Source organism: Sorex araneus, chromosome 2 (genome assembly GCF_027595985.1).
Source record: "Sorex araneus isolate mSorAra2 chromosome 2, mSorAra2.pri, whole genome shotgun sequence".
In the NCBI taxonomy this organism is placed as follows: domain Eukaryota; kingdom Metazoa; phylum Chordata; class Mammalia; order Eulipotyphla; family Soricidae; genus Sorex; species Sorex araneus.
The window spans coordinates 142,980,111-142,989,216 of NC_073303.1; the positions used below are offsets into that span (position 1 = coordinate 142,980,111).

Sequence of the window (9,106 nt, forward strand, 5' to 3'; positions counted from 1 at the left end):
AATTATTGATACAAATAATTATTGTCATATCATGCACAAGCTATGTTTCTAGACACTGGTTAACAGAAGAGATAGTGGTAATCATGCAAGAACTATGAGAGCATCCTACTGGTGAATTGGATGCTCCAATTGTTACTGCCAGTGTTAACACACAGAGATCAGGCTTTATTATTAAGTTCTCATATGCAGACTTTAAATCTGCTTCTCACTGCAGCCAAAATCTACATTGGCTATTGAAAAATAATTTTCATTTTTGCTAATACCAGTAATTTTTATGGCTTCTGGAAGAAAAGGAAACTGAACAAAGAACGGGATTTGCTTGTTCAATATTTAAAATGTGAATAGAGTTTTGCAGATATTGACCCAAGGGTGTTGCACCAGTTATTGACAATAAGTAATGGAGTCTGAGAATGAAATTAAAGCACAAGGTTACACTGTGTATACAATGGTGCTTTTGGAGACAACAGGTGCAAGCAAATTATGACTGGCTCAGCAGGTTACGAGAAGATGGTATATTCCGAAATTTGTTAGATTCTCACTTGCCCTCTGAGCTGTATCTAATGAATGTTGCTTTCTGCAGTCTTTGGACTGAGCAGATGAAAAACCATGGGTTGTTAGAAATGGTTCAGTATTTGCTTTCATGCCTCATTGCATACCTCTTAACTTGTTGCAGATTGTATTGGAGAATGAAGGACAAAAGTATAATAGTACTTCCTAACATATGAGAAGACTTATTTCTGTATGCATTTTCCCTCCAGATTCATTTCTATGACAAATTCCCTAAAATACAGTAAATAATTTACAGTGTTAGTTTCATAGCAGCAGCAGGTTTATGTGGGTTGGTTGTTGATTTATATTTGAAACAAATGGCATCTTTCAGAATGAAGGATGTATGAGGCAGGATGAGTGGTAATTTGTGCTTACTGTTGTCAGACTTTATTTTTATGCCAACATGTTTGTGAAAAAACACTTGACCATACCTGCAACTAACACAGCATATGTCTCTGCCTGATATTTTCAGGAAATCATTTAAAAAGAATGCACATATAACCTTATTTGAATAGCTATTCACATTTCACAACTAGTACAAAGACTTCTTCAATTTTTTATTTCTCCAGTATAGATTTTAAAAGTGTATTTATTTATTTTTTGGTCTATGGGCCACACCTAGCTGCACTCAGGGGTAACTACTTGCTCTGCAATCAGGAATCACTCCTAGCGGGGCTTGGGGGAACCATATGAGATGCCAGGGATTGAACATTGGTTGGCAACATGCAAGGCAAATGATCTACCCACTGTTCTATTGCACTGGCCCAAAGTTATTTTTTAATTCATAGGAAAGTAAAACAGAGAAGATTCAACACATAAATGAAGATGGAATTGAAAAGTCCAGCTACTTCACTGTTTTTCTTTTCCCCAGGGTCCCTGTCATTTCCTTGCCCACCTCATTTGCTTCCTTGGCAGGTATATAACAAATTTATTTTGTATTGTTTGTTCCAACAAAACTTAAATCAATGTCAAATAGAATTATCAGAAGATAAATCAACAGAAGTCAATTTGTAGTGATTAATTTCTATATTATTTTAACCTATGTAAATAAGGAAATTCAGATCATTTAGTACAATATAGTATACTTCACCACATTTACATAAGTAAGTGTTCAACACTGGCATCTAAAACATATTGCATTATATTTTTTTCACATACAAAGTTTGTGCGGTAATCATCTTATCATCCCTGTCATAAATAAGGCTTGTTTTTTTTGCTCCCTTGGCAGGCATATGACAAAGTTATTTCATAACTTGGTCCAAAAAAATCTTACAAGAATGGCAGACAGAATTATTATAAATTAAATCAATAAAAGTCAATTTTTATGACTAGTTGCTATATGTTTGTAACCTTTCTTAATCTAGTAGAGGACAACTGTATACACCATTAATGAGTGCCATATTCAATACCACACAATGGGAAGCTTCTTCTGTCCTTTAAATGAGCTCTTTTAATGCTTCTTGCAAAAGTGGTTTCAGGCTATGAATTATGAAAGTTTTTTCCTGTCCATAAAGCTCTATATAGTTCCTTCAAATCTGAATGATAATCTAGCTAGACAGAGTATTCTTGGTGACATGTTCATTTTGTTGAATTCTCATGCTATGTCATTCCATATTCTTCTGGCTTGTAGAGTCTCATTTGGTAGATCTGCTGTACATCTTTATGGGCTATACCTTTTAAGTTCTTTTATGATCTTCCTGCTCTTAATATTCTATCTTTAGATTTTGCCACTTTAAGTGACTTTTACTGTGCAGCAATGTACCATAGATGATGGGGAATTTCCTAGACTAGTCTGCTTCTAGTTGTAGATAGCCCCCTCCTTCATTCCCTAGGCTCCTCTATTTTCCTCGTCTTCCTCTCTTAATGCCAATTCACAACTCCAATGGTAAAATGAGGATTTTACCTTTACATGAACCTGGGCTTAAGCCTTTGCCACTTTCTTAACACCCCAGGTTTGGGAGATATAATCCTGGTGGTTTCCTTCCTGCCTCACTGTCTTGTAATGAGATGTAGTATTCACTCTTAACATAGGACCATTTGGAACAAGAGTGCTGAGAAGACAGTGAAGGTTCTGCCTGAGAGTGATTTAAATAATGGCTTCTCCTCTAAATGGTTAGGCTCCATGGCTTCTCATATAGTAAGAGTAAAAAAAAAGCAGACAAAGAGATATTAGTGTATCTGTCTCTTCATTAAAAGTGTTTTAACAACCAAAAAAAGTGTCTTAGAGTTTTGTTAATTGGGTCTATTTACACTTGGACCCTTATGACTTCTTGGATCTTGGTGTCTATAATCCTCAAGCATGGGAATTTATTGATAATTTCTCTAACTATTGTTTTTTCACATTTCCCTTCCTCTTCTTCAGGTTCTCCAATGATTCTTACATAGTTCTTGAATTCATCCTATAACTCTCTGTTATGCTGCTAGTTTCATTTCTATTTTCCACTTTCACTGTTTCTTAAAGTTTTACTCCTTCGTATCTTAAACACACTGAGAATTTCTTGGTGTTGTTTATGTCTTTGGTGATATTTTTTTTTTACTCATTGAGCTTGGTTGATTTCTGTTTGTTAAAGACACTAGGGATTTCTTGGTGTTGTTTATGTCTTTGGTGATATTGTTTTCACTCATTGAGCTTGGTAGATTTGTGTGTCTTCCCCACTGGTTTTCTAGTGTTCTTGTTGTGCTGGGGTGAATGTTTGTAATAAACACCCCGAGGAAGGTGATTAGGGAGTAGCTAAAGGTGGCCTGTCTTCGAATAATGACAGGAAGAGTAACTGTGAGCCACATGCAATTTGTTGAGTAGATCTATCACACAACTTCTTAAGCGGGCTCACACATCAGCAGCTGTGGTGCGAGCCGGTAATAAGGCACAGTTCAGGTGGAGGCTCTGGGGCCCACGTGAAAGGCTCTTCCTAGTAGTGGAACACTGCCTGCAGTTTGTAATAGGCCCAGTGCTGTCAGACAGAGCTGAGCCTCACCTGGATAGAGAAGCAGCAAGAAGGTCAGGAACGAGCTGTGATGTGGGCCCTGAATCATGCAGGTCAGGTATGGAGGGTGCTAGGCCCCGTGCAGGAGGGCGGGGCTCTTCCTTCCATTGGAACTCTGGCTCTGGTTCGGAGTAGGCCCAGTGCCATATACAACCAGCGGCCAGCGCTAGGGTGAAGCAGCGAGCCGATGGCAAATTCCAACTACTTCTTAAATATAATTTTTAAAAACGCTTTTTTGATTTCTGCTTTCACCTCACTTTCTGTGATTCGGATGTTACCAATTATCTGTGTCTTTGAGGAGGGCGAACAGTTACTCCAGGACAAATTTGTGTGTTGTAGGTTCCTGTTCTTTTAGTTAGAATTAGCTATCCTCAGTTTATTTCAATTTTTTTAACTTATTTGCCAGAGTTTGTTAAACCCTTTTCTCCTGCTTTCTTTTGTCTTTTGGTTTGTAAAATATGTTCCACATTCTAAAAAGAAGCAAAGAAACACATATTTTATACTGTCCTCTGTTTTTACCTATATTAATTTACTGTTTAATGGAAGTAATATTGATATAAAACATAGAATGTACTTTAGGAAAAGCTTCACACATCTCCAAATTAATTTTACCATAGTATGCCCATCACTGAAGGTATAATATATTTGATCCCCTCCCTTAACCCCTATAATAGAAACCAAATTTGGTGCCAAAATCTAAGGATTTCTGTTTTCTTTCATTTTTGTTTTGTTTCTTCCCTTGGTTTACTTCTTTAAAAACATTTTTGAGATAATAGGATTATGATAGTTTTCAAGGTTCTAGTATTGATGTGCAAAGTTACTGCATAGCCATGCCACCCCAAGGGTCCATGGCCTTTCTGTTATCCATCTGTCACTCCTAATCTAATCCTCACCCAACCCACATTATTTATTGGTTGCAGTGCATACTATTACCTTCTTAGTATCACCTACATATCAAGACCCTCCACTTACATTGCCATGTTTCTTCCCGTCAACTTCATTGTTTTCCCACTCCCTACCCCCAAGCCCAGCTCTTTCAGGTTTGTATTTTAGTATCCAAAACTTATTATTGATTGATAATGGCCATGCCCTTGATTTGTTTCCTTTCTATACCACAGAGGACTGATATTTTCCTATATTTGTCCTTCTACCTCTGGCTTATTTTGCTTAGAACTATAGCCTCTAATTCCATCTATTGCTGCAAAGTATATGATTTGTTTTCTTATTGCTGCCTGCTATTTTTTGTGTATGTAGATCATAACTACTTTATCTGTTCTTTATTTTGGCTTTATAACTCACTACTATTAAAATCACATTGCCTCTGGTATATGTCTTATTCTAATTTATTTTGCTTAGTATAACACCCTTTCATTCCATCTATGTCACAAATGACCTGATTCATCTTTTTTAACAACTCTAGTTAGTTTCATTGTGTATATTTATGATTTATTTATTCACCTTCTGTTGTGAACTTGAGTTGCTTCCATATCTTGTCTATTGTAAATAATACTGCAATGAACATAGCAGTGCATATGTATTTTTGAATTCTAGTATTTGAAAGTAGTACCTAATAGTAAAATCATCATATCAAACAATAGCTCTATTTTTAATATTTTTAGAAACCTCCATATTGCTTTCCATTGAGGCTCGATCAATTTGCGTTCCCAAAAAATAGCATTCAGAGTAAAAAAGAATGAGGATTTTTTTTCTCCACACACACTCGAGAACTTGTTTCTTGTCTTTAAAATAGATCAGTTTCACATCTGACATGACATCTCATAGATTTTTTATTCATTAGATTGAACATCTTAAAAACCTTTCTTTGGGACATGTATAATGTATAATGGTTTGGGGAGAGGTGATTTATATAAGTTTTTGAAAATAAATCCAATTCATTGGCTTACTCTAAATAGTCACTGAGAAGCAGCCAATGAACAAGAAAATGTGGAGTACTTAAGCCTTCCATAGACCAAACTTTCAGTGGCAAAACTTGGGACACAAATTGGATTTTATTCTGAAACATACATGCATTCCTTATTAGTAGACTACTAACTATATATAATTATTTTGAAAAGATTATTTTTTTCTCCTCCATTTTGCTGTCCATGTCCTTGACAGTAAAGAAAGTGTTGACATCCTTGCTTTTATCTTGTTAAGATGGTAATTTGATTTTATAGTGTTCCTAGAGCATGTTACATAATGAATACTTGTTGGTAAATGTAAGAAGTGCAACATCTAGCCCAGGAAAACTTAGATTTATGGAGCATTGTAAATCAATTTTGCATAGTAAAGTTCATGAAAGTGGAATCTAATCCAAAAATATATGATAGGAAAACTTAGTCCTGTCAAAGAACTATTGAAACATTAAACATTGTAGAAACGAAATATAATAGGCAACAGCTAAAATTGCATATATCTTTTATTAGTTAAAAAGTATATAAAAATAAAATATTCTTGACAAAAATTCATATCCTAAAAGTTAAACATGGACACACAGGAAGTTGGTCTCCACCATCTTCTTCTCCATGACGTAGATGTGGATGTTGGCAGGGATGGCACTGATGAACCCAACCAGCTTCCAACTTGAGACAACCCGAACCCCGCAGTGCCACTGGGGGAGCCGGCCAGGTGGCCGGAGCGCCCACAAAAGAAATTCGGGGGAATAGTCAAATCGGAACATGTTGTCATCGTCTTCCACATAGTTCTCGTTCAGGAGGGTGTAAAGTTCTTTCAGCACCCCGCGGTCGCCCAGGTCCAGGGTGTCCCAGGTGAAGCCCTGGGGCAGGGTGTAGGGCTCCTGGCGGATGTTGTCTCTGTCGGGCTCCACCGGCCCGTGCGTGTTCACCACCTCCCCTAATTTGGGGACAGGCTGTGTATCCCAGAACTGGTAGCTTCGCTTGCTGGCCTCCTCCATGGTTTTGGCGGGTCCCTGCCCCACTGAGAACAATTCAATGGCCTTCTGTATCTCCTGGATCCTCTCGGCGGGCACAGAGTTCATCTTCAAGGCTGGTCCTGGGCAGAATCCGTCTCGCTGCCTTTCTCTTTCTTCTTCTTGTTTCTTTTTCTTCTTTTTGGCTCCAGTGTCATTGGCTGGACTCAAACCACCCCGGTTGTAGCTGTTGTCCTCCTCGTTCTCGCAATCGCTGCAGTGCTCGTGGCCGTTCCCGTTCCCTTCCCTCAGCTGCGGCAGCGAGGGTGCCCGCAGCTTCACTGCTGTCATACTCTCGTCCCGTGTGCCCAACAAGAAGCTGCGCTCCAAGCGGGTGGCGCCTGTCCTGATCCGTGAGATAACTCGGCGGGCCCACCTGGAAGGCATCTTTCAGGCTGTGTACACTGCCGGGGTAGTGTTGCCAAAGCCTGTTGCTACCTGCAGGTACTGGCATCAGTCCCTGAACCCACGCAAGCTGATTGAGGTGAAGTCCTCCCACCTGAGCAGAAACATGACCATGCAACGCACCATGAAGCTCTACCGATTGCCAGAGACGCCCAAGACAACTGGGCTGTGACCAATGGAGAAGAAAGACATTCCCGCCGTGCACCAGCTCCTGGCGCGGTACCTGCGACAGTTCCACCTCGCGCCCGTCATGAGCCAGGAGGAGGTGGAGCACGGGTTCTACCCGCAGGAGAACATCATCGACACCTTCGTGGTGGAGAGCGCTGGCGGCGAGGTGACCGACTTCCCGAGTTTCTATACACTCCCCTCCACCATCATGAACCACCCCACCCACAGGACTCTGAAAGCTGCTTCTTCCTTCTACAACGTCCACACCCAGATGCCCCTCCTCGACCTCATGAGCGACGCCCTGGTGCTCGCCAAGTTGAAAGGGTTTGACGTGTTCAATGCACTGGATCTCATAGGGAACAGAACCTTCCTGGAGAAGCTCAAGTTCGGCATCGGGGACGGCAACCTGCAGTACTACCTTTACAATTGGAAGTGCCCCAGCATGGGGGCGGAGAAGGTCGGCCTGGTGTGACAGTAACCAGCCGCCCGTGAGCTTCTGGACAAAGCCACTAAAACTCAAACTCAAATTCCACTGAAATGGAACCCACCACCTGTTGGTCCAATTTCACAGACGTGAGAATCCCTGGGAAAGGGAGCAGAACGGAGCCGGCTTTACCAAACCGCCGCTGAATTGTCAGTGGCATTGCAGTGGCACGGGCCGCGTGCTGTCACCGCTGGCCGGGTCTCTGGTCTCCCTGTTTTCCAATTAATCACATTCTTCTGCAGCATGATCAAGGGAATGTAACTGCTGAAAACTGGCCCCTGATTGGCATATTATGGAGTTAACATGTGAATAATAAAAAGTATATATATATATATATATTATATATATAAAAAAATAAAAGTTAAACATGGATTTTGTCGAATTAAAAAATGTATGCCATGGCCAGAGAAGTAATATAGTGGTTTGGGCCCTTGCTTTGCACTCCCTACCCAGGTACATCCCCTACATCCCATCGAGTCCACTGAGTATTGCCAGGAGTAAATTCTGAGTGCAGAACCAGGAGTAATTCCTGAGCATTTATGGGTGTGACTCTAAAACCAAACCAAATAAACAAACAAAAGCAATTTGCACAAACAAAAGCTTTATGTGTAGAATGCAGAAGCTATAGTTGATGAAATCTGATATGCAAAACAAAATCTTGATCTTTTAATTATTAATGGTACAATTTACACAGGAAAAATCTCTTATTATAAATACAAATTGAAAACAAAAATTTAAAAAGATGAAAATGATTTGAAAGCATTGGATAGAATATTGATTGCAAAATAAAAGAGGTAAATTGTTTTGTTCAGAGCATACTCTACAGAGTCAACAGTGTTCAGATAGTCTTGACTAAAACATTTGTCTGTGTAACAAGTATTTACACATCAGTACTGCTAAAATATCACTTGTTCTTAAGACATTATTAAGCTAATGTGTATTTATATTTATATATAAAATGCATATGAAGGTAAAGGATAAGTCTCCAAATTTTCACATCAGTTTTTCTCAAAATGTTTAGAGCAAGCCTTTTATCCAATATGTCAACTTTCCCTCTGGAACTAAGGTCAAACCAGGTCCTGCTAGCTTCAGAAGAAATATTTTTTTTATTTTAAATAATGAAGATTTCCTAGATATTTGCTCATCTCCAAAAATAGGCTTACTATAGAAGAAGCCTATCTTTATGGAACATCTGTTTTGTTCCTATGAATCATTCTTTCTTCTTCAAGGTAGCCTTTTCATTACCAGGAGATATTGAACCTACTCACTACTTCTAGAATAAAATCCCTTGGTCTTCAACCCTTTGTTTCCCATTATATAGTGATGCAAATTATTCATAACTATGGAATTAAATTTATGCTTTCCCTCTCCCCTAAAAATTTGTATAATAGTTTTTTTTTTTTTTGGTCAAACTGCCCGAGAAATAACATAGGAAGACCAGGGAAAGTAATCTGTGCAACAAAAAAAGCTACAGGCAAAAAGTACCAAATTGTGCAATCTAATTCAACATAAGACATTAAAACTCACTATAAAATGCACAGTGTCAAATAAAACTAAGGTATTGGATCTGTTTCTAGAGCAAAATAA

The 9,106-nt window shown here is 39.0% G+C and overlaps 1 pseudogene; it reads left to right on the forward strand.

Annotated features, from left to right (window-relative positions):
- Positions 1-6,766: 6,766 nt before the first annotated feature.
- Positions 6,767-7,785, forward strand: LOC101541774 (glycylpeptide N-tetradecanoyltransferase 1-like; annotated as a pseudogene).
- Positions 7,786-9,106: the final 1,321 nt, after the last annotated feature.